The sequence below is a fragment of the Canis lupus genome, chromosome 10 (assembly GCF_003254725.2).
Source record: "Canis lupus dingo isolate Sandy chromosome 10, ASM325472v2, whole genome shotgun sequence".
Classification (NCBI taxonomy): Eukaryota; Metazoa; Chordata; class Mammalia; order Carnivora; family Canidae; genus Canis; species Canis lupus.
In genome coordinates, this window is record NC_064252.1 from 19,798,298 (window position 1) to 19,824,714 (window position 26,417).

Genomic DNA, 26,417 nt, shown 5'->3' on the forward strand with positions numbered 1-26,417 from the left:
GTCCCGTGGCCTGGGCCGCAGAACATGACAGACAGTAGAGGTATCACTGTTCTCCCGCCAGACACATTCCCACCCCAGCAGACTCAGGATTCTGTGGAGAAGAAAGTGGGTGATGTGGGTGCTTTGAAGGCGAGTAGCAGTGGTATCAGGAAGGATGGATGAGGTCCTGGTGCTGAATCATGCCCTCTGGCTGGAACCTCGTTGCTTCCTTGAGGACACAAATTATTTCTCAAAAAAGATACATAATACTTATAATATTTACCATGCACCAGCCACTGTCCTAAGAGCTTCACCTGTACAACTCATTTAATCCCCACAGCACATCTGAAGGAGCTCATCTCATCCCATTTCATAGGTGAGGGAATTGAGGCAAAGTGAGATTGAGAAACTTGCCTGAGGTCATGCCAGGGAAGGGGCTGGCATTTGAGCCAAAGCCCCATCATCCTCTCCACAGTGCTTAAAACCAGCTCTGCTGACATTATAACTGCTGCAAAAAAAAAAATATTTATTTGATTAACTAAAGTGCATAGGAAAAATTAATTCAAAAAAATGTCCCTTTGAGCCACAAGTGACACACGCCTGAAACCGTGTGGATCTGCTTTGCCCCTCAGCAAGCTGGGAGCCAGGACAGTCAGGATTCCCTCCCATGAGAAGGGCTCTGAGGTGGGTGCTGAGCCCCTCATGATGTAGGCGGAATACCAACTTCTAGAAATTACAGAAATAGATGTTCATGTTAGCATAGGAAGAGCTTCTAGGGGTCTTGGAATCTAGTGCCACATTAGGCTCTGTGCTCAGTAGGGAGTCAGCCTCTCTCTCTCCCTCTGCCCCTCCCCTCTGCTCAAGCTCTCTCTTTGTCTCTCTCTCTCTCTCTCTCTCTCTCTCTCAAATAAATAAATAAAACCTTAAAAGAAAAAAAAAAAAGCAAGCGCTTCCCCAAGTTGACTAAATACTTCCCTATTGTGCCATTCGCAGCAGGTCAGCACCAAAACCATCTGAGCTTTGACTTGATAATCTCCATTTTTAAGCCTCTCGCTCACCCACCAGTGTTGTCACAAATCTGCAAATCCCATTCTCCGTGGAGTCTAAGCTCCATTCTGGTTCCCCGTGTGGATGGCACAGGCCGAGCACTTCATCGAGGGGATTTTTATCATGATTATTAATTTTGAATGACATTTTCCACACCAGAGTTTTCTCCACCTCTTCTCTATGGCGATGAAACCGAAGAATTCTGCACTTTGACTCGATATCAAAGAAAATAGCTCAGCTTTTCTGTAATGATCATCAATTTTCTGGCCCATCTCTGACCTCAGTGATCCATTCAGTCCCAAATTATGGCGAGGCTTCCAATCCCTGGCTCACAGCTTCACCCTGAGCCGCCTTAGCTCAGCCCAGGCTGACTCTTCATCCTGCCTGAACCCCCTGGCTCCCTGCCTGTTGGTTACTTCTGGAACATTTTCTTCCCTTTGCCCAGATCTCCTCAGTCTCCCAGTAAACCTTTTGCTTATTTATTCCACAAGTAATTATGGAACACCTGCTCTGAGGCTCACACTATCCTAGGCAGTAGGGTGAGCAGGGAAAATGAAGTCCCAGCCCTCTAGGAGCAAATATTCAAGTGTGTGGGTCAGACTACAAAACCAGAACAGATCAAGGAATAATATAGTTTTGGTTTACATGGGGCTAATAAAATAAATACTGGGTAGGATAGCCAATCGCCACCTCCTGCTCTTCTTTATCTGTGCACAGCAGACCTACACTTAAAATTTTAAAAACTTACATAAACTTCTTCAGGTGAAGTAATGATATCAGGTGGAGATGTGGATCCACACAAAGGAATGAAGAGCAGTGGAAATGGTAAATATGTGGTAAGGGTAAAATCTTTTTCCCTAATTGTTTTTTTTTTTTTTAGAAATTAATAAAATGGACTGTTTAAAGGAAAAACACATATTTGGAGACTGTAAAATATGCAGGAAAACTATTAAAAAGGACAGAAGGAAAACACACAATGAAGCACATCGCTCTAAGTTCCTTACACTGCATATAATGCACATAAAATGGAATCAATGCAAAATAAATTGATCAAAAGAAGGCAGGAAAAGAATAGAAAAGAAGAAAGGACCAGTGGGACAAGTAAAAACCAATAGGAAGGTGAGGGGGTTGAAGCCAATTACATGCACAATATAGCTCAAGTAATTGTTGCTCTGGATGAATAAGTAAAAATCAACAATATTCTGCCTGTAACAACTTATTTAAATATAAAGACACAGAAAAAAAAATAAATAAGTAAAGACACAGAAAAAAGGTTAAAAGTAAAGGATGGGAAATATATGCCACGCATACCGCTAAGCATAAGAAAGATGGGTGTTACCAGCAACAAACGGAGATGTTTCATAGTAATGAATGAACGGATTCCTTAAGAGTGCATAATGACCCAAAATGTGAATGTACCTAATAACAGTCCTTCTAAAGACATAAATCAAAAGCTGACAGAACTGAAAGAAGTGGACAAACCACATCATAACTGGAATTTTAGAGACTCTTCTCCAAGAAAGTAACAGAACACGAAGACAGACTATCAGCAAGGATGTCCAAGACTTAAACAATGTTATCAACCAGCTGGACCCAGTTGGCACTTGCAGAACACTCCACTCACGGACGACAGAATATACATTCTATTCAAATACACATAACACATTCACCAAGTATACCAGAGACTGGACTGAAAAATAAGTCTCCATATGTTTAAAAGAATTGACCTCTTCAGGTTTTCTATTTCTTCCTGTTCCAGTTTTGGCAATCTGTGGTTTTCAAGAAATACACTTGCCAACAGGCACGTGAGAAAATGTTCCGCAACCCTTGCCGTCAGGGAAATACAAATCAACACCACAATGAGATCCCACCTCACACCAGTGAGAATGGGGAAAATCAACAAGACAGGAAACAACCAATGTTGGAGAGAATGTGGAGAAAGGGGAACCCTCCTGCACTGTTGGTGGGAATGTGAACTGGTGCAGCCACTCTGGAAAACTGTGTGGGGGTTCCTCAAAGAGTTAAAAATAGATCTGCCCTACGACCCAGCAACTGCGCTGCTGGGGATTTACCCCAAAGATACAGATGCGGTGAAATGCCGGGACACCTGCCCCCCGATGTTTCTAGCAGCAATGTCCACAATAGCCAAACTGTGGAAGGAGCCTCGGTGTCCATCGAAAGATGAATGGATAAAGAAGATGCTGTCTATGTATTCAATGGAATATTCCTCAGCCACCTCAGCAAAGGACAAATACCCACCTTTGCTTCAACGTGGATGGACCTGGAGGGTATTATGCTGAGTGAAGTAAGTCAGTTGGAGAAGGACAAACACTATATGGTCTCACTCATACGGGGAGTATAAGAAATAGTGAAAGGGATTATAAGGGAAAGAAGGGAAAATGAGTGGGAAATATCAGAGAGGAGGCAAACTATGAGAGACTCCTAACTCTGGGAAGGGGTAATGGAAGGGGAAGTGGGTGGGGGGACGGGGGGCGCTGGGTGATGGGCACTGAAGGGGCACTTGGCAGGATGAGCACTGGGTGTTCTACTATATGTTGGCAAATCAAACTCCAATAAAAAAATACATATAAATTTTTTTAAAGTGACTTTCTGTCGCTTTAAGGTTGATATTAAAAAGATAAAAATAAAATATTTGTAAAACAGCAATGATAAAATGTATTCAATGAACAAATCTACATTGTGGTTTGCCAGGCCTTATTCACAAGCTGAGCTTCATAATTTTCTATATTCCTCTAATACTAAGAGGTTATACATGTTATAGGACAGTTTAAAACAAACATTAAAAGGGAAATCTGAAATTACAAAAAAATAATTGAAATAATAGCAAAACAGAAATTTTACAAAAACAAATTAGAAATCAATAACAGAAAAAGATATTTTTAAATATCTTTAAATCCCCAAACATTTGAAAATTAAATGACATACATCCAAATAATCCACGGATCAAGGAAGAAATCCCAAAGGAAAATAGAAAATAATTTATGATGAGTGAAAATAAAAAGGACATTATCAAAATGTGTGGGATGTAGCTAATGCAGTATATAGAGGGAAATTAAAAGCTTTAAATGTTTGCATTAGAGAATTAGAAAGGTTTACTCTTAATCATAGGAAACAAACTGAAGTTTGCTGTGGGAGGAGGATAGGGGATGGGGTAACTGGGTGATGGGCATTAAGGAGGGCACAATATGTAATGAGCACTGGGTGTTATATACAACTGATGAATCACTGAACTCTACCTCTGAAACTAATAATAATAATACATAATAACTGTATGTTAATTAATTGAATTTTTTAAAAATAAAATATTTTTAAAAAGATAATTAGAAAGGTTTAAAATTAACTTTCCTATTTTTCACTTTAGGAAGCTAAAGAAAGAGTGTAAGAAGTAAAGTTACTAGAAGGAAGGAAAATATAAAGTTAATAACAGAAATAAAGCAGAAAAAAAAGAGAAACAGAGAAAAATCAATGTAGTCAAAATCTAGTTCTTAGCAATAATGAACTAAGTTGATAAACATCTGGTATGGCTGATGAAGATTATAAGCCAGAAGATGGATTTACCTTCAGGAATGAAAGATGTGACATCACTATAGATCTTATGATCATTAAAAGGACAGTATGAAAATATTATGAAAATATTGTAAGCCAATAAATTCAATTACTTGGATGAAATAGATTTCTTGAAAGACTCAAATTACCAAAACTGACTCAAAAAGAAATGGAAAACTTGAATAGCCCTATAATTACTGAAGAAATTAAATTCACAAAAATCTATGTGCCCACAAAAATAACTCCAGGCCCAAGTGGCTTCACTCATGAAGAGTATTACACATTAGGAAACTTTACAACCAATTCTACACCATTACTTTCAGAAAATAAAGAGAGAGGGAATCTTTCTCAATTCATTTCCTAAAGCCAGCATTACCAATTACTAAAACCTGATAAAAATATTACAAGAAAAGAAAACAACCTACCAATATTTCCCATTACATACTCACAAAGAACTTTAACAAAATCTTAGCAAATCAAGTAAAAGTTTGTGGATTACAGTAATGCAAGGTTGTTGTAGTATTCAAAAAATCGAAACAATTCACTAATGGAATATAGGAGAAAAACTATATGCTCTTCCCAGTAGGTCATAGGAAAAGCATGTAACACACAATTTAATATCCATCTGTGTTAATAATCCTCCACAAACTAAGAACAAAAAGGAACTTCTTTAAAATAATAAAAAGCACCTACCAAAAGCTACAGCTAACATAATATTTAGTAATGAGAGACCAAATCCTTTCCCCCTAAGATTGAGAATAAGACAAGGGTGATTCCTTTCGTCATTTCTGCCCAGCTAAAGATCTTAGCTGGAGCCATGAGGCATGAAGTAGAAATAAGAAGCACTTGAATTAGAAAAAAAGAAGCAATATATTTTCACTAATAGGTACAGACTCATATCTGATATCATTAAATGAAATGAATCATAGAGTTACATGTTAGTACTAAGCTATAAAAGTTTGAGAAAAATATCTTAGCAAACTTGAGATAGCAAACATTTCTTGGATGTGACATAAAATACACAAACATCAAAGGAGATGTTGATAAATTGGACTTCATAAAATTCAAAACTTCTATTCTTCAAAAACATCACAGGGAAAATGAAAAAGCAAGCTACAGACTATAAGATGATATTTGTAACCATATATCTTAACAAAGAACTGACATCCAGAACATGTAAGGAACTCCTACAACTCAATGTAAGAAGACAAGTAAAAATGGGGCAAAGATTTGAAAAGATCCTTCATAAAAGAAGGTAAAAAAATAGTCAATGAGAACATGAACAGATGCTTAATATTACTAGTCGTCATATAAATGCAAATTAAAAGCACAATCAAATACCACTATACACCCTCTGCAATGGTCAAAATATGACCAAATTAGGAGAATGTGGAGTAACCAGGACTTTCACACAATGCTGGTGATACAGCATAAAATGTTACAATCATGCTGAAACATCTTAATATCTTAATCTTGCCCTAACACTCCTGTTTTACTCCTATTATTTGCCTAAGATAAAGGAAAATATTTGCTAAGACTTGTACATAAATATTCATAACGGCTTTATTTGTAAAAGCCAGACACTGATTACAACCCAAATGACCATCAACAGGTGAATGGGTAAACAAATTGTGATATAAACACACAGTGGGATACTACAAACACCACAAAACCACACACACACACAAAAAAAAACCCTCACAAAAATGAACATACAACATACAAGCCTGACACTCAAGAAAGTGAAATGCAGTGAAACTGAAATGACCATACTGGATAGAAGAACCCAGAGAAGAGTATCTATGGTAGGATTTCATTCATATAAAATTCCAGTAATCTCTAGTGATGCAAAGATCAGTGGCTGCCTAGGACCAGGGGGGAGGGTGGGAGTTGGCTGAAAATAGGCAAGATGTGGTTCAGGGCAATGGAAATATTCTGTATCTTGATTGGGGTGATGGTGACACTCATGTGTACATTTGCCAAAATTCATCAAACTCTACATTTAAAGCAATTGCGTTTTATTATTTAATAAAGCCACTTTCAAGGTGAGTAGGAGACTTGACCAGACACCTGACTAAAGAAGATATATGCATGGCCAATAAGCATATGAAAAGATGCTCAACATCCTTAGTCTACAGGGAAATGCACATTAAAATGATAATGAATAGGACATCCCCCCTCAGAAAGGCTAAAATGCACATGGCAGATAACAAATGTTGTGTGGATGTGGATTGAGGGGGATTCTCAAACATTGGCTGGTGAGGGTACAACTGCTTCGAAAAATCTTTTATATTTTCTTATAAAGTTAAACATATCTCCATCCTATGAACCACACATTCCTCTGCTAGCTATTTACCCAGGAAAATGAAAGTCCACACAAAGACTTTTACCGGAAAGTTTATAGCAGCTTTGTTCATAACTGCCAAGGGCTAAAAGCAACCCGAATAACCATCACTAGGTGGATGATAAATTTTGGTGTAAATATGATATACCGTAAATTGGTACAGTCATCTAATGAAATCCCATTCTGTAATAAAAAAAAAAAAAGAAGCAAGCTACTGATACACAAAGCAGCAAGCCTAAAAACTTTATGTTGAGTGAAAGAAGCCTGACACCAAAGAGTAAATATTGTCTAATTCCATTTACACAGAGTTCTAAAACAGGCTAATCTAATCTACAGTGACAGAAATCCAAATGGTGGTTGCCTCGGCAAGAGGGATACGACATTGCCCGGAAAGAGGCACCAGGGAACTTTGCTGATTGAGATCTTACTTGAGTGTATGCGTACGTCAAAATTCACTGAGCTATACATTCTGTGTAATTTATTGTACATAAATTATACCTCAATAAGAAAAGCTCAGGAAAAAAATTTACAACAGCATCTAAAAATATGAAGAAGTAAATCTAACAAAGATGTAAAAGGTCTTAAGGAAACTGTAAAACATTTATTGAGACATTTTAAAGCTCTTAAAAATGGAGAAACTAGAATTTGCATTGATTGGAGGACACAAGATTATAGGCATGTTAATGCTGCCCACAGAGAGAGCCTATGTCATACCAAACCCACTCCCCCAAAAAAAGAATTTCTGGGGAACTTGGGCGTGTTGGTTCGGTCCTAAAACTTCTATGGAGATTCACAGAGCAAGAAAAGCCAAGACATTGTTGACAAACGAACAACACTTGAGCTCATTTGCGCTACCTGACACCAAGATTTACTTATTTTTTTAAGATTTTATTTTATTTTGAGAGTGAGCATGAGAGCATGAACAGGGGGAGGGGCAGAGGCAGAGGGAGAAGCAGACTCCCCGCTGAGCAGGGAGCTCCCCCCCCCCCCCCCCCCCCGCTGTGGGGCTCCATCCCAAGACCCTGGGATCTTGACCTGGGCTGAAGGCAGACAATTGACCAACTAAGCCACTCAGGCGCCCCCACCAAGACATAATCATAAAGCTCCCATCATCAAGCCAGAAACAGGCCATAGGTATGTGGACACTTGATTTAGAGCAAAGATGGTTCTGGAGAGCAGTGATGGGGAGAAAGTTGACCCCTCTGCCACTCATGATACACAAACATCGATTCCAGGCAGATGGAGGTCCAAGTGTGAACCCCAAACACATAACAAAGCTTTTAAAAGACAAGGTAGGAAAACATCTTCACAATCTTCAGATGGGGGGATATTTTTGAACAGGATTCAAAATGCAATAACCATCAAGGAAAAGTTGGACAGACTTGGCCACATAAAAATTAAGTATTTCAAAAAAAATTGAAAATTGAAGTATTTCTGTTCACTCAAAAACAGTAGTAAAATCATGAAAAGGCAAGAGAAGTAGAGGCAGAAAGCATTTACAACACACATTCACAGACAAAGTTCTTGTATCTGAAATACATCAATTCCAAAGACTATGAATCCAGAAACCGAACCAGGCCGGACACCTGAACGAGCACATTGCAGAAGCACGTCCTCAACCGGCCGTGGGTCATGAGGGAAATGTACATTGAAAACCCAACGAGTGGGCAGCCCGGGTGGCTCAGCAGGTTAGCGCCAAACTCGGTCCAGGGCATGGTCCTGGGGACCTGGGATCGAGCCCCACGTCGGGCTCCCTGCATGGAGCCTGCTTCTCCCTCTGTCTGTGTCTCTGCCTCTCTCTCTCTATGTCTCTCATGAGCAAATAAATAAAATCTTTAAAAAATAAATGAATAAAACCCAACGAGCAATCTCTGCAAACCCCCCAACGGAGCTAGAATGGCAGGGACCGGTGAGAACACGCAGCCAGGGAGACTCTCCTGCGATGCTGTTTGCCCTGAAGCAATGGGCAAGGGACAGAATTTTCTAGGAAATTGTAAGACGCACATGCTCCATGACCAGCCACTTCACTCCGAGGCATGTGCGCCACAGAAAAAAACGTGCACCAAGGCACCAGCGCCCAGATATGCTTCAACAGCAAAGCAGATGAATGAATCCTGGTACCCAGCACTGAGAATGATGTGGCACAGCTGCACCCAACACTATGGATTAATCTTGAAGATGTAATGTTGGGTCAAGAAAGTCAAACACAAAACTGCATACTCTCTCATTTTGTTTGCATAAATATCGAGGAAATGTAGAACTCAACTGTATTACTTGAAGATAACCACCTCCCTCTCTGAGGATGGAAGGTTATAGAATAAGGCAAGAGTAGACATGAAGATCAGGGGGATGGTTATCTCCTGGGAGGACAGAGGCTGGGAATGAAGGGCGGGGGGGTGCTGGAGGTGACCCTGGAGGGAACAAGACGGTGTGGGGAAGTCTGTGCCCAGGTGGGGTGGGCTCAAGTGCCCGGGCAGCTCATCCAACAGAACAAGGATCCAGGACAGGAGGCCAATAGCTGGGATTTCCTGTCTGGTTCCTTCCCCGGGAGATCTGGTCAACCAGCCCCCCCCCCCCACACACACACACCCCTGTCTGCTCAGGTGCTGATGGCTCCCCATGGTGAAACTGTGGGATGCTGAGATCCCTAACACCCATGCTGCTCGCAGAGTCCAAGCAAGGGGCTGGAGCTCTCACCTGAATCCCCAGAGGCCAATCCCTGAATGGGGGGGACACGTGCTGATAAAAGGGGCATCATGTGTGGGGGGGAAAGAAAGGGACCCAACTGGGCAATGAGTTTCTCCAAGAGGTCTTTTCGAGAACATCGTGGAAACATCCACATCTCACCAAGAGGATGTGCCTGGCAGGAGCCCGTTCTGGGAACCCCGGAATTCAGGACCTTCCATGCAAAACCTGCCGGTAGATCTGAAACGATGAAATTGAGGGATTTGGTCACTACCGGCTGTTCTTGGCTTCCTGGGAAGCGGTGGGATCAGAGCCCCACACGGCTCCTTCCCAGGGGACGGCGGGAGGGATGGGGTCCCGAGTTTCCACCCCGACGGTCAGAATCCTCACTTGGCAGACTGATCCGAGGCAGAGTCACGGGCTCCAGAAACAGCTGACTTCACGGACATGCTGAGCACGGAAACACACTTGTTTGAAAATCGCAGGAACTGCGTGAAAATACGGCGACGTTTAATGATGAGGCTCATGGGTTCAGAGCCAAAGCGTCGACGTCGGAGAAGTGTAGCCAGAAAGGGCTCACCCGCCATATGCGGTGGGGGTTGTAATCCGAATCCTAAAGAAGAATGATGGGGCTGGCAGGGCAGCAGCTGTGGGGGCCGAAGAGGATATTGTCGTTATTTTGAAATATTTGATATAAAGAGTTCAATTAGATTCAAAATCCATTTGCATTATCTCACACACACACACACACACACACACACACACATTCCAACATTGTATTTGTCAACGAAGGAAGACAACGTGTGGTTCGAGTTGACGCAGGTGCACCCGGCAGGGGGTTCAGCTGAGGGGTGGGGCGCTGGCTGGTGGCAGGAGGGGACTCTCTGCCGAGCCGCCTTCGGCGACCTTGGGCCACATGCGCAGCCACTGGCTGGGGTCCCAGCGGTGGGGACTGGGGCTACCAGGAGCCTGGGGACGCCCACCCTGGAGCTGCCCAAGCCCCCCAGATATGACCCTGACCGCAAGGAGGTTGTGCGGCTCAGCCTCTGATTCTCATTTTTTCTTTTTTAAGATTTTATCCATTTATTCATGAGAGACCCAGAGAGAGAGGCAGAGACACAGGCCGAGGGAGAAGCAGAAAGCTTCCCCCCCACCCCCCGACGCGGGACTCGATCCCGGGACCCCGGGGTCACACCCTGAGCTGAAGGCAGATGCTCAACTGCTGAGCCACCCGGGCATCCCTGATGCTAAATTTTTGAAAGAGTTTTATTTCAAAGTTTTACATAAATTCAATATTCAATACCTTCCCTGCTACTTTGCATTTTTTTTCTGAAAATTATATAATATGAGAACATGTGGACATGTTCCCCAAACCCCACATGTGCGGCCCCGGATCGCCTGAGGTTTGCCCCAGCTCAGTGTGCAAATGCATGTTCTGTGTCCGCCGGGCCGAGAGCGGGGCTCGGAACCCTGTCTAGTCACCAGCCGGGGACCAGAGAGGCGGCTCTGGACACACAGACTCCGGGCGTGGTCCCCACTCCGGCTGCAGACCGTCCTCGATCACCTGGGCTCCCAAGCCCCATGCAGTTCCCTCAGCTGTAAAATGGGACAAATAACAAAAGAGCATTTTGTCAACGTCGAGCAGGCTAATCCTGGCCCCAGATGACCACTCGGTCTGTCTGAGACCACTTTGCAAGCGGAGGGCACACAGGCCACTGGCCAGAGCAGCCCCCCGGTGACGGGGTCCCCAGGCGGTCCAGCCCTCGAGCTGGGGCTCTGCCCACCACCCGGAGGCTGGGTCCGGCCACCCATCCGCACACCTCGCTGCCCGGGGTGCCTGGGGTGACACCTGAGGCCTGCTGCCAGAGGGAAGGACCCCTCTCCTCCGGGAGCCCCCAGCCCAGGCAGGGTCTCCGGGAAGCACCCAGCTCGCGGCAGCGTGGCTCCCACGGGCAATGGAGACATCCTCATCCAGCTCGCGGAGTTATCTCCGCTCCCCAGCCAACATTTCGGCTCATTCCATGGCAGGGCGGGGGGTGCGGCGAGGGGCACGTAGGGCACGGCCCACCCCTGCAAACCTAGGCCATGTGACCAGGGCAGGTCAGGGAAATGTGAGTGGGGTTATGGGTGCATCGTGTGTACGTTGTATGCTGTGCACAGGTGTGTGCGGTGCATGTGCAGGAGGCCATGGGTGGCATGCGTGTGTTGTGTACATTGCGTATGTGGTATGTGAGCAGCTTGTGCATGTGTGTGTGGTGTGTGCTGTGCGTGTGTGTCTTCCAGCACAACACAAGCCCCCGCCCAGCTGGTGCGGAAGCAGCTCACTGGGCCTGGGGCCCCTTGATTACGGGCCCTGCCTCCCTCTCCTCAGGGGCCATGTGGTGAGTGACAGACAAACCTTCCCCCTGGTTGCGGGCTGTGGCTCACGGCTACACATCCTTGCCCGTCCTCACTGATTCCCCCACCATGGTGCCCGGAGTGCGCCCAGCGCTGGTGGCCAGGGGACGCTAGCGGGGCCGGTGCAGTCCCAAAGGCAGCTGTCCTAACCAGAGCCCTGGGTCAGGCCAGCAGGTGCCCCGGGGGTGCATGTGGTCCGGCAGGGGCCCTGGAGCTCCCCGCCGCGTGGCCCGGGCTCTGCGGGGCTGGCTGTGGCTGGAGCGGGGTCAAGAGCCCTGAGGGACAGTGGCCTCTCCCCCAGCAGCAGATACCTCTGTGAGGCGGACAAGGGTTCTCCCCCCTCCCGCCGAGAGGGGCAGGCGCCTCGTCTCTGTTGTCTTGTCAAATCCAAACGAGTCTAGGTAGCAGGTGCTTTCACATCCGCCCTCCACACCCCTCAGGAGGGGACCCAGCTGAGATGCTCACCACCTGTCACACCCCTGAGCCAAGCTCACCCAGGGGTGACTCTGCCTGGTCCTTCCCAAGCCCTTCTCCGGCCCTCACGTGGCTCTGGTTCCACTAACCAGTCGTCGGCCCTTCGGTAAAGATCAATACTCCCAGGACGCCCGGGGGGCTCAGCGGTTGAGCATCTGCCTTTGGCTCAGGTCGTGACACCGAGGTCCTGGGATCGAGTCCCGCATCAGGCTCCCTGCAGGGAGCCTGCTTCTCCCTCTGCCTGTGTCTCTGCCTCTCTCTGTGTCTCTCATGGATAAATAAAATATTAAAAAAAACAAACAAACACTCTCTGGCACCCTGTGGAACCCAGGCCGCTGCCTGTCACCCCGAGCTCCTTCTTGGCCTTGCTCCCAGGTGCGTGGCCCCCTGGGCCCTCCTCCCACGGCGAGGCCCACAGCTGTAGGTCAGACCCCACACACCAGCTCGGACAGGCCGTGCCGTCACCAGGGAGCCCACATTTCACGGCTTCCTGTCATGGACACTTGTTTGCTTCCCAGCTTCCCACCTGGCAGGCTTCCCCGGCCTCGCCGATTCCGTCCCTGGCTGTCCCTGCCTAGGGACCCTGGGGTCCTCCACGGCCAGCCAGCAGGAGAGGGGGCAGGTGAAAGAGGCACACCCCCGTCTGCAGCCGCCTGGCTGGAAGGACCCGGTGCTTCCCCATAATGCCTGAGCACCGGGGCTCCAGGACAGGAAGTTAGGAGGACCCGCCATGGCAGCAGCGTCCCAGCAGGATGGCAGAGGGGACATGTCACAGATCAGGGCAGCCTCGCAGCTACCAGGCCCCTCCTGCCGCCCAAATGCTCTCCACTTGGCCCCGACCGGCCGAGCCCCCGGACTCAGGCTGTGACCTGGGCCTTCCTGGCACCCGGCCAGCACTGTGGCCCTAAACCCAGCTGGGGGTGGCCGGGCCCTAGGACCAGCCACTGGCTCTACCTAGCTGTGGCTTCCTGGGGGACTGTGAAAATCCCTTCAAGCTTCTCCGGGCCGGTTTCCGTCCCATGAAGTGAGGGCCCTGCACTCAGCACCCTCTCATCCCAGCCCCGCGTGATACTTTTGGGGTCAGTAACTCAAATCAAAGCCAGGCCCAGCACTTGATGGGATGAGCACTGAGTCTTATGCTATATGTTGGCAAATTGAACTCCAATTAAAAAACAAAACAACAACAACAACAAAAAAACAACAAACAAAGCCAGGCCCAGGGTCCCAGAAGACGACAGGCCGGGGTTGGTGTCCTCCGGGCGGTAACGCATGACCACCGAGCACTAACCGGAATCCAGAATCCACCAGGCCGGGCCCGAGAACCGGCAGCGTGTCACAGAAATGTGTTTCTCCACAGACAGCATGAAAGCAGCCCAGGCCTAATTAACAGCAGCCGAGCGGAGCTGCGCGAGCGGTAGGGGTGAGCCAGCAACCCTGCAGCCCCGCGCCAGCCCCGGGCGCCAGGCCTCAGGCTTCTGGTGGGTTGTCATTAACTGCTCCTCATCGTGGCCACAGCCACCTGGGGAGCACCCGACAGGTGCCTCAGCCTGGTCAACGGCCCAGGTGCCTTTGGAAGCACAGAGGCCCTCGGAGGGCCGCAGGGGCCCCAGAACGTCCACCCCTCACTTCACAGGTGGGACTCCAGTCCACGGCCAGGTCACCAGTGGGTTACCAGGGTGCCCTCCCACCACCCTGTGCCTCACAGGCTGCACAAAGGAAGGAGCTTCTGGCTGAATGGATGAGCTCAGCCCTTCCCAGCCCTGGCCTCCGGCTGTGGCTCAACTCTTTGAGGCAAACATCATTGCATGAGTCAGCTCGGGCTGCGTAACAAATATCACAGCCGGGGCTGCTTAAACATCCGATGTTTATTCTCTCCCCGTCCTGGGGCTGGAGTCGGACACCCGGCATGGGCAGGGCTGGCTTCTCCAGAGGCCTCCCCTGACATGTAGACAGCCGCCCTCTCCTCGTGTCCTCACACAGCCGTCCCTCTGCCCACCTCCGTCCTAATCCCCTCCCCTTATAAGGACACTGGTCACATCGGGAACCCACCCCAATGGCCCCATTTATCTTAATTACCTCTGATCTTAATTACCTCTGGTCACACTCTGAGGCATTGGGCATTGAACTCCAATTACAGATTTGAGGGACACAACACAGCCCCTAACGCTCATAATCATGACATCTTATGTATCTCGATGGCCTCAGCTTGCTCGCATGCGGAATGGACCCACAGATAAGTCCCTTTTTCAGGGTTACAGTAAGGATGAAGGGAGGTTTTAGGTGTGGAGCCCCTTGCACCGTGCCAGCCTGGCACACAGGGCTCCACGGGGTCTCACCTGCCTCCTTTACGTGACTAGGAGAAGACTGTCCGTGGACAGAGCTGTGGGAAGGCCAGCTCCTCATCCTCAAGGGAGCCCTCCAGGACAGACCCTTGGGGCCCCTGCACCAGCCCCGACTCGGCCCTCTGAGGTAAGAAAGCTGTGAGAGGTGAGGGGCCCCTGCTGGATTCCCCTCATCCCTCCATCGGGGCCTAGGGGACCCTACTGACAGGCACCTGCTTCTCTGGGCAGACGGTTCCCAGATGTCCCGCCCAACAGCGGAAACAGCAACATCCACTATTTGTGGGGCTTTTACTCTGACTTATGAACCTGCTAGATTCTTATTTCATCTTACAACAAATAGTGAGTTCCAGGGCACGATTATGACCCCTACTCTTCCGACGAAGAAATGGAGGCGCAGAGAGAGATCAAACCACGTGCCCGAAGTCACACAGCAAAGACGGGGCCCGATCCAGGCTCGGTGCCCACCCAGCCATCAGCCTGGTAACCGTGGGGTTAATTTTTATGGAAAATATTAAAAATAGCAACTGTATGATCCGCTACAGTGGAGGTGTTTCTTGTTTAATTAAAGTCCAACCGAGCCCAGAGCTCCCAAGGGCCGGCTGAGCTCTGTGCTGACTCCCAAGCTGGCATCCCCTCACCTGCGAGAGGAGAGGCCAGGCCTGGGCTTTGCTGGAGGAAACGTGACCCTGAGCCAGCTCGGCACCCATGTGTGACCGATGCCTCCCCGTGCAAGGGACAGAGCTGGGCGCTGGGTGCTCGGGGGGCAGAGGCAGTCACAGCACAGGGGCCCCGCCTTGGGGAGAACATAGGACAGCATCTATCAATGTCACAGGCGGTGTGACCAGGCCCAGCTCAGAAGGGCTGCGAGGAGCCCACGGGATCGCTGTGGTAACACCCCTGCGGGTCAGCGCTCCTGCCCACTGCTGGCAGGGGGGCGGGACGGGGGCCCTCAGCCCCACCACGGCTTGTTGGAGGCCAATTGAGTGATGTGTCCTTTCAAATGTGTATCCTCTCTCCAGCATATCCACGCCTAAGAACTTACCGGAGAGACTCTCAAGGATTTGCGTAAAAACAGACCAAAAAGGGCAGCTCTGGTAGCTCAGTGGTTTAGTGCCGCCTTCGGCCCAGGGTGTGATCCTGGAGACCCGGGATCGAGTCCCACATTAGGCTCCTGCATGGAGCCTGCTTCTCCCTCTGCCTGTGTCTCTGCCTCTCTCTCTCTCTCTCTCTCTCTCTCTCTCTGTGTCTTTCATGAATAAATAAATAAAATCTTTAAAAAAAATATACAGACCAAAAAGATCTTGGTGCCAGCAATGTCTGCAGGAGTGAGACGGCACAGCCGCCGGGTACGAGTTGCCACAGCCACCAAAGCGGGGTTGCAGATGAGGACCGGGGCAGGAGAAAAGTTTAGAAGATGCTACAAAGTGAAAGATGTAGCCTCCGATTGTCTGCAATCAAGTTTCCAACACAGGAGCGCGCACCACGCACCGTGTCGGCCCTGCGCTGAGGGCTGGAAACCCAATGATCCTTCTCCTTGGGCCACCCTCTGGGTTTTCCAAGTGTCCGATAATGAGCACGTATATTTTAAGAAATTAGTAGGATCTAGTCTGTGCAACATGCCGTGATGTATTCCCAGGTCCGTGGGACCAGCCGGCCCCAAGTAAAGGGTGTGTGCACGCCGCCGTGTGCCGCAGACGCAGGATGCCCGTATGACAGCCTGATGACAGCGCACACCACCCCCTCGGCTCAGCGCGCTTCTCAGCTCGTTGAACAGGGGAGTTCACTTCCTCCAGCGCCACCCAGAGGAGGGGCCTTCATGCTCCCATTTCGCAGATGAGTGGCCGAGGCACAGAGGGCTGAGTAACGGGACGCAGGCTGTCACCCCCTTTGCACGGGGGCCTGGATAAGAAGCACCCAGGCAGCGTGAAGGCGCAGGCCCAAGGCAGCAGCGCTGACCCCCAGCCTCGTCCTCCAGGGCTCGGGGCCAGGCAGAGAAAGCAGAGGACCCCTGGGAAGAGGCCAGGGTGACCCACCGCCTCCCCTTGAGGCTGGCCTGGGGCGGTTTGGCAGGTCCGCAGGTGAAGGACGTGAGGCCCTGACCAGGGGAGAGGGGCGACCCTGCCACGGCCGTCCGCATGGTGCCTGCAGCCTAGGACCCTGCAGACTGTCGTAGGACTCCCCGCCAAGGGCATCTAAGCCTCCCAGAGACCAGGGCTGGGCAGGGCCTGCCAGGACATGGTGACCCTCATCCTCACACTAGTGGGGGGTCCAGAGAGCCTCTGCCCCACGTGTCAGCACCCGGGCCAGCAGGGGCCAGGGCAGAGGTCAGGGCAGAGGCTAAGGCAGAGGCCAGGGTGAAGATCAGGGTGAAGGTCAGGGCGGAGTTCATGGTGGAGGCCAGGGCAGAGGCCAGGGTGGAGGCCAGGGCAGAGGCCAGGGCAGAGGCCAGGGCGGAGAGCAGGGTGGAGGTCAGGGCGAAGGTCAGGGTGGAGGTCAGGATGGAGGACAGGGTAGAGGTCATAGTGGAGGCCAGGGCGGAGGGCAGGGCAGAGGCCAGGGTGGAGGGCAGGGCGGAGGTCATAGCAGAGGTCTGGGTGGAGGCCATGAGGGAGGACAGGGCAGAGGTCAGGGCGAAGGTCAGGGTGGAGGTCGGGGCGGAGTTCATGGTGGAGGCCAAGGCAGAGGCCAGGGTGGAGGCCAGGGCAGAGGCCAGGACAGAGAGCAGGGTGGAGGTCAGGGCGGAGGTCAGGATGGAGGACAGGGTAGAGGTCAGGGTAGAGGTCATGGTGGAGGCCAGGGCAGAGGCCAGGGCGGAGGGCAGGGTGGAGGACAGGGCGGAGGTGAGGGCAGAGGTCATGGCGGAGGTCTGGTGGAGGCCATAAGGGAGGTCAGGGTGGAGGCCAGGCTGGAGGCCAGGGCAGATGTCAGGGCGGAGGTCAGGGTGGAGGCCAGGGCGGAGGCCACGGTGGAGGTCAGGGCAGAGGCCGCGGCAGAGGCCGGGGCAGCAGCTGGGGTGGAGGCCAGGGCAGAGGTCAGGGTGGAGGCCATGGCAGAAGCCAGGGCAGGCCACCCAGTCGCAGGCAAGCATCAGCCGGGAGACGTAGCTGACCACAGGGGAGGTGCAGAGATGCAGGCCTCCGTCCCTGGGAGCAGGCGACCCACTGCACCCTCCGCACCCAGGTGGCGGTGACTGTTGCTCCCACGCTTCGCGGATGAGGGACGTGAGGCTCGGACGGTGCACGGAGCAGGCGGGTTTGCTCAGTTGGAGGCGCGGGGGTCGCGTCGTGTGTCAGGAAGCTCCTGCGTTCTGGGCCCTGGTGAGGCCTGGTGTGCGCAGCCTCCCGCCCGCTGCCTGGCACCGCTGTCCCCCCCCCACGTGAGCACCCACGGGTCACGGAGGGTGAATGATCGCCCCTGCTCACAGCCCAGGGAAGGCGGAGTGACGTCAGACCCGGCAGGTAAGAGGTTCGGTGCCTCCGGGCTCAGGCCCTGCGGGCAGGAAGGTGTGAGCTGGTCGAGACCAGGGAGGCGCGTGCACACACACACACACACACACACACGGGGAGGGCAGGCTGGCCTCGCCCTCGCTGAGCCTACAGGTCAGCTGGACGTGGACGCGGCGGAAAACGGTGACAGTGCAGCGTGACGCAGGCCAGGCTGATGAGCAGAGCAGAAGACGCCCAGCCCAGCCCTGGGGGTGACGGGAGGCTTCCCGGGGGACGAGAACATCATGTCACAGAGTAATGGGGCCAGGTGCCCGGGTCAGCTCTGGCTGCACAACAAACAGCTCTGAAACCCGGCCCCTGCTCGCCGGAGGCACCAACGCTCACGCGCCTGGGTCGCGGGTCACCCGCACTTGGGTCAACCAGGCTGGGCCCCTCCATGCAGGCTGGGTCCGGGGCTGTCCCTGCAGGCCCCCGGCGACAGGGCCACGAGCCCAGAGCGGGTCCACACACACGAGTGCACGCCAGGTCACCGGCCTGCCGCTCCCGGGGTGGAGGAGGCGGGAGACGGCAGGAAGAATGTTCCAGAGTGTTCCAGGCAGCAGAACCAGCACGGGCAGGCGCCCAAGGCTGGAGGAGGTGCAGGCGGGTGAGGTCTGGGGGCGGGAGGGTGGCCTCGAGAGCCCAGGGGGAGCCCGGCCGCCCCCGAGGCCAAGTCCCAGCGCTCGGCCCCTCCTCCAAGGGCAGAGCAAGGGTGCAGAGCCAAAGAGCCTTGTGCGAACCCAGGACCCCGATGCCTCTGGACCGACAGCCCCTCAGTGCCCCCCGCTCTGTCCCAGAGGGGAGGCCAAGGGCCCGAGGGCCTGGGGGACCCCTCCTCGAGCCCTGGGTCCCGCGGCCACACTGCAAGGCCTCGTGGAAAGTAAGGTGGTGGAGCCCCTCCCATCGTCTCTCGGGCCGTGTCACCCTGGGCACGGACCCCGTTGACGGAATCAGTATCGGCACACGCGTTCCACGGCCTCTTCGCAGCAAATTCCCAGGCCTCTCCGCTTCCACCACCGCGGCAGAGTGCGAACCAGCAATTAACTCCCCAAACCTCCGGTGGAAACCAGTCTTCCTTGATTCTTGTCAAATCCCTTTAATTATGAACTTGCAGTTGGCCCGCTCCTAAACTCGTCTGAGCTCTGAGGCCGCTTGCCTTCTGCCATGTTTCCCAAAAGCATTTTTTTTTAAATGAGCCCTGAATTTCAGCCAAGAAGTGAACTTTATAAAACATACTCTTGCTTAGAGACGGGAGGGTCCCACCTCCTCCAAGAAGCCTTCCCGGACCGAGCCCATCCCCGTCGTCCGCCCTCTGGGCTCCAGGAGGACGTCCTGCCAGCATCACCGGCCCAGTGTCCCAACTGCTCCCCGAAGGCGGGGGCTGTGTCCTTCCCCTTGCAAACGGGCGGGCGCCGTGATTCACTTTGGCCAAAAAAATCCAGCCGAGGTGATGTGTTGGTGCTCTCGGGCCGGGCTCGGGGGGCCCCACAGGCCTCCACTCAGTCACTGACCCCCCCTGCACCCCCCGGGCCATCCCAAGGCCACAGGCTGTACTGAGCTGGGGGTCCCCGGCCCAGGCCGACCTCACCCACTACAGCTCCTCGGGGACACGGGGAGACCTTCCCGAAGCACACGGCTGCCCGTGATGCCACCACGGGCTCCTGGGGCCCCGAGTGAGGCCCTGCCTCCCACGCGGACACTGGGCCCTTCCCGACCGGGCCCTGTGCCCCTCACACACGCTTTCTCAGGCTAGGATGCACCCCTCCCGGCCCTCCTGCTCCCGACACCCCCCTGCTCCGCCCTCAGGAGCCACCTTGCCTGACGGCCCTCGGCCCAGGCGGCCCCCAGCAGGCTGCGCACAGGTGACCTTGACCTTGGGAGGTCGCCGCCTCTGCCGCTGAGCTGCTGGTGACCCACGGCCATCACCAAGCCCTCTGAGCCTCGGTGTCCCCATCTCTAACATGGACACGATATGGGGACCTCCCCCACAGTGTTGTCACCAGAGGTGGGTTGTGCATATACAAGACAGGCCCAGAGACGGGGCCCTATCCCCGCTTGCCCTCCAGGCCCCCCGCAAACCCACTGTCTACACTTGGGACCCAACGGGATGAGTATCCGATGCCAGCCTTTCAGCCAAAGCGCTGGATTTGGGCAGATTTGGGGGCCCGTTCCCCCTCCCGCTCAGCCCCATCGAGCGGCCCCAGGGGCCGCCTGCTTCACTCAGCACCCGAGCGTTTTGGGGGCGGCACGGACGCAACCTCTCCCCCTCTTTGCAAGGTGATTAGCCCGGGACCACTGGGCTTCGTTCCTTTTTTTTGTTTGTTTAATTGGAGTTCAATTTGCCAACATTTAGCATAACACCCAGGGCTCATCCCGCCAAGTGCCCCCCTCAGTGCCTGTCACCCAGTCACCCCATTACCTGCCCAACTCCCCTTCCACTACCCCTTGTTTGTTTCCCAGAGTTAGGTGCCTCTCATGTTCCGTCATCCTCACTGACACTTTCCCTCCTTCCTAACGCCCTCTCCCTCATCTCCCGGCCGCCTCCCTGAGTTCCTGCACCCACACCCCACCTCCCGCCCAGGGCCACCCCGGCCCCAGCCCAGCCCGCGCTGGATTGGGCCTCCCCATCCCTGGCATTTGCACGACGGGAGGGGGACGTTCTGAGTGTCTGTGACCGCTGATGACGCCTTTCCCTGCAATTTTTGCAGAAGGCGCTGGCTCCCCAGCCAAGGGAGGCGAGGGGGGATTAACTGGCAGAGCCAGAGGAGGTCCGTTCCGCCCCCAAAGTGGGCAAGGGGCAGGGAGAAGTCGCTGTTTAATTGGTTATGTGTGACCCCCTCCTTTTGTTTCCTATTTAATTCTAACTTTTCACATCTGAAGCCGCATCAATATTAATTATCACTGCCTCTCTCTGCGTCCCCTCTCTCCCAGGAAAGGGCAGGTCCATCCCTCAGAGACCGGGGGGCGGGGGCGCCCAGAGCTGCGGGGCGCGGCAGCCAAGAGCAGCCCCGGAGAGTCGGTGTCTGCAGGTCCAGCCCTGGCTCCTGGCCCGGGAAACTGAGGCCGGAGAAATGAGGCCTGACCCAGGCCTCGCAGCCTCCAAGCCGGCCCAGTGAGCGCCGTGGGTCTCATGGACGCCTCGCGCCTGCATCCGATGAGCAAGGAGGAGGCCCGGTGGAGGGGGCACAGGCGCTCTCGCACCCCCCAGGCGGGCAGCAGGAGCCCTCTGCACAGTCGTGAAGGACGGTACCCCAGCTGCCACCGGAGGCACCCGGCCTGTCCCGTCGACGTGACCCCACCGCCTGAGGCCGGGTCTGCGCAGGGGTATCGGGAGCCGAGCCCTGACCTCCCAGGACTCAGCGGCGGGAGCGGCACCAGGGTCCCCCGCGGCCCCAGCGACCCAGGCGGCGGGATGGGTGCTCCCCGCCACACAGGTCCACAGCGGCGACCGGATTGCAGGCATGTGTCGCAGGCCCGGGGACCCAGCCTGGTGCCCGACGTTGGGGGGGGGGGCGGACTCCTCCCCCTGCTGGCCCTCCCCCCCGTCCCCGCCCCGTCTGTGCACACTGCTCGAGCCCCCCGGGGCCGGTGCTGGGCGTGTGCGGCCTCGTGCCCACAGACCTGCTGAGGGCTGGTCCCAGTGACCTGAGACTGGGGGACGAGGGCGCTGGCCGTCAGGGTCACTTGGTGGCCTCCCAGGCCCCCCACCTGCCCCGAGATGACCCCCAGCCTGGTGCCAGGCATCGGAGACTCAGCAGGAAATGAACCCAAGGACCAAGCCCATCTTCCTCCACGCTTGCTCCCAAATGCTCCAGACGCCAAGTGCCAGCCGGGAGGACCTGATGGGCCCATCTCCGGGCTCCTGCTCACCCCAGCCACCCCCGGGGGCCCGGGGCCTCGACGCACAGCCGGCCGCTGCCACCTTCCTTCCCGACAGGCCCCACCGCCAGCCACCCGCCTGAAGTTTCAAGTCTTCACGCCTTTTCCAGAAGCTTCCATCACTGGCTACAAAATACAGTCCTTTGAGCCGCCCGCTCTAATTGCAGATAGCGATGACTCCCACCGTTTCAGGGCCAACAGCTAGGCTAAGTGGCCGTCCCCAAAACCCATTTCCTGCCTGGCTGGGTACAGAATGTTCTTTCCCTCTAAGTAAAATAAACAGGTCTGAACTCATTGGACTTTTCTATCGCCGTCCACTAAAGCCTCCTAGCTCCTGGGTCTTTATACAACTGAGATTTATAGGATCTATTCTCACCAGTGCAGAGTCCCCAGATAATGTTAATAGATGGCTAGTTTTGCCAATAAATCCCTCCAGCAGCGGAGAGAAATATCTATTTCAGATGAGTTCTCCAGAGCTAAATCCACATTCCAAGTGGTGGAGGGCACTTAAGCTGAAATAGCTCCACTCCACACACAAGGGCACGTCTGCAGGTGGCACCCGGTCCTTCCCCTCTGCAGCCCCGGACCTCCCCGGACGGGGACAGACCCCAGGCTTCCGACCCTCCCCCAGCCTCCCCCAGCCTCCCCCCTCCCCGCCCGCAGGGCTGCTGACCCGGTCTCCTAACGGGTGCCTGTGCCTCGGCCCCCTGGCTCTGCACCCGCACCTGTGGCCAGGTCACCCCTGGTCCAGGGACCATCTCTACAGTCCCCTGGGTCCCTGCCGAAGTCGTCCCAGGATCCCAAGACCCAGCACAGATACTCGCCAGACAGTCTTCCCGGTCAGCCGGTTCGCCAAGTGCGCACCACGCACAGCACAGTCCCTGCGCCAGGAGGCCGGGCCCAGCCCCCCACCCTCCTCCCTCAGGGCCCAACTTCCTGTTCCTGGAGGCTCTGCTCATCTGGGCCCCGAGGTCAGGAGCCGGGTTACCCTCCAGCACAGGACTGTCTGCGATGGCCCCTCTGCCCGTCCAGGCAAGGTCTGCCCCGTTCCAGGGCCACAGGGGAGCCCAGCCAAGGTGGCAGGGACACGGGCAGTCAACCTCCATCTTCTGTTTGAGAAAAAAAAAATAGCAAGCTTCAAAACCATTTACTCCGCGTGACCTCAAACACAGAGGAACAGAAGCATGCAGGGTCACAGCCAAAGCCAACACGTGTGTGCAGAGCATGGCTCCGGGCCACACACCGCACCGTGCGTGCGTTCACACGTATCCTTGTGTGATCCACCAGGAGTCCTCGGAGGCCATCCGTGTGGTCAAGTGCGGGACCGGCACACGGACCACACGGACGGCGAGGTGGCGAGGCCGTCGGGACCCAGGTGGCGAGGCCGTCAGGGCCCAGGGAGACCCGGGGCTGCTGTCCTTGCACGTCCCAGGCGGGACACGAGCAGGCGTCCGACACAGCGACACAGGCCCTGACGCCCCATGAACCACGCGCTGTGCTGAGCCAAGCTCAACATCCAGGGTCCATCCAGGTTGACTTGCCCCCTCGTGAGCATCCCCGGGTCAGTGCACCCCCGGCCAGGGCTAGTAGCAGTCACCGCCCTTAGACCGTCTGGGGCAGGCCTGACACCTCTCCCCAGTCCAGGTGGAGGCCCTGGGTCTGGAAAGACCAAAGATCCCAGAGAACGTCAGCATCTTCTCCAGCAGACGTCGTCCTCTGAGGGGGGAGCTGCCCTGCGCCCGTGGAGACAGACGCTCCCACGACTATTCACAGGGCACCTTCTGACGCCCGAGACAAGCCCCTCGTCTGTCACACGCCCACGGCAAGTGCACACAGGGTCCACCGCTCCTCTCCCCTCCTCCACCCACCAACCGTCCCAAAGTGCCACCAGACCTGCTGTGAGCCCTGGGGAGGGGGGGCTGCAGAAACAGACGAGGCCACAGGGCCCAGGTGAGGCCCGGCCCTCCGCCAGCCCACCCCGGTCTCCAACACCTCTCAACACCCCGGTGCCAAGGATAAACTGAGTCCCGCCAGGGTCTGCAGCTGCCGTCTTCTCAGGAGAAACGTCCTGAAATAAGGCGGGGCGTGGGCTCAGCTCTGTTGTGTGTTTCTGTGGCTCCCTGGACCCTAACGTTAGCACCGCATCATCGTCGTTGATAAAATGAACAGGTGCTTCCAGAGCAGTAACTACCCAAACCCGGGGCAGCATCTCAGAAATACTGGGGGGTCTCAGTGCCCCTGCTGACGACCAGCTTGGGTCAGTTAGACACAGACTCTGGAAAACAGGGATGGGGGCCGGGGAGGGGGGGTCACGAAACAAGCCCTGTTGGTGCATCCTCCTCCTGAGGAGCTGGAAAACAAAGGAGACACAGAGACAGAGGAGAGGAAACTGGCCTTACCCGCCCCCCCGCCCCCCGGGAGCCCAGCGGCCCCTGCCCACCAGGACCGACCAGGCCTCTGGTCCGCGGCCATGAGCACACAGCTGGGACCCCGTGCGCCCTAAAGCGTGTTGTGAAGAGCTGGGCAATGCCCCTGACTACAAACACAGCCCCACAGGGACTGCCCAGCGCAGGGTACACACCTCAACCGCCCAGGGTTTGCTTGGGTCACTGGGGGCCTCAGCCTGGCCACCCCATTTATCCAAGCAGAGGGTCAGCCCAGCAGCTGCTCGATCCGTACGGGGTGATGAACAGATGGATTCCTCTGCTTATCCTCTGTCCACTCCGCACCAGTGCCGACCATGCCCCTTGAGCGGGACGCAGGATCACCCCAGGGCCGCACAGACGGGCCAGACTTGGCCCTGGTCGAGGGTCCGGTGAGGGCGAGGGGTGAAGCCCTGCAGGGTGTGGTCAGGGCCCCGCGCTGGTCCCGGAGGGCAGAGGGGCTCCACCCAGGAGAGAACCAGCTGCCTCCCACCTGCCAGGTGGCCCACGGTGGGTGAGCCTTCCAGGATGGGGGGGGTGCAGAGGGTCAAGCTGCCCATCCCTCCAGGTGCCAGAGACCAGCATTCCTTTCAGAAGGCCCCCAAAGCAGGGGGACCCCCATTCCACCCCACGGGGACTGGCGGGATCACAGGATTCAACACCCAGAGCCAAGGACCCTCCCCCCGCCACGCAGAGCTCCCTAATATGAGAAGCTAGATGCTGGTGCGTAGGGTGTGCAGGGCCCGGAGCCAGGCCCGGGCTCTGCTGGGAGGACAGCGGTGGTCCCAGGGGATGGGGGCCGTGGCTGTGGCCGCGGGGGGTACCTCGGGGCCGGGAAGCATCAGGAGCCTCAGCTGGGAGAGGCCCGTGACGTGTGACATCCAGGAGAAGAATTTGGACCCACGTGCCTGGCCTCCAACAGAGGAAAAAGCAGGGGGGTCTTTTCCGTCGGGGCGGCGGCATCTCAGGGGACCCGGGGCCACTTTTGTCTGTATGTCCATCCTGGGTTCTCACCGCAGGGCAAGCTCCCACCTGACAGAGGGGAGGGGGCAGGGCCACGTTGGGGCTGCGCCGGACACAGGGCCACGGCTCCCGGCCCCACGGCTCCCGGCCCCACACCTCATCCACCCAGGAACTTGGGGATGTGGCCTTCCTTGCCGCCCCCCTGGCCCCACCGCAGCCCACCCAGCAAGAGGAAGAGGGGAAGTTTCTAGAACTTCTAACCAAGGGGGCCCTGGGGGGGATTCGTGCCCTCCCCCAGGGGTGGACGGGACCCCAGTGAGGCTGGATCCCTTCCAGAGTGACGTGGTATCTGCTCATTCATTCATGCATTCATTCATTCGTTCATGCAGGCATTCGTTATATGAAAGCCCCTGCTGGCTCCGGCCTCCTGCCAGGTGTGCTTCTGGTCACAGGGACTCCACAGTGAGTGACTCCAGTGAGGGGTCCCTCTCGGGGCACTTACATATGTCCCCAAGCCGCCCCGACTGGACCAGGGTGCTCACTCGTCCCTGCACCTACACGCAATGTGGGCAGCACACACGGTTGGGCAGCAGCCCAGGCTGGCCCAGGGGGACCCTCGCCCCGAGACCTTGGCTCTGAGGAGCAGAGGCAAGGCCGTGAGAAAGTGCTGTGCTCGGCAGCGGGGAAGCCAAGGTGGCAGGTGGGCCGGAGATGAGAGGAAGCCATCTGTGGACGGAGCTGCAGCCTGGGGGCTTGGGGCGAGAGTGAGCTGCCACAGGCCTCCACACGTCCCCCTTTACCCTACGCTGGGGGCCCCGTGCATTCTACCTGA

At 54.4% G+C, this 26,417-nt stretch overlaps 1 long non-coding RNA gene across 1 annotated transcript; it reads right to left on the reverse strand.

Annotated features, from left to right (window-relative positions):
* Nucleotides 1–391: 391 nt before the first annotated feature.
* On the reverse strand, nt 392–10,600 carry LOC118350059 (uncharacterized). Its single transcript, XR_004803178.2, has 3 exons — nt 10,013–10,600; nt 9,785–9,862; nt 392–487 (listed from the first exon to the last, which is right to left on the reverse strand). It is a non-coding gene; the product is annotated as an uncharacterized LOC118350059 (long non-coding RNA).
* Nucleotides 10,601–26,417: the final 15,817 nt, after the last annotated feature.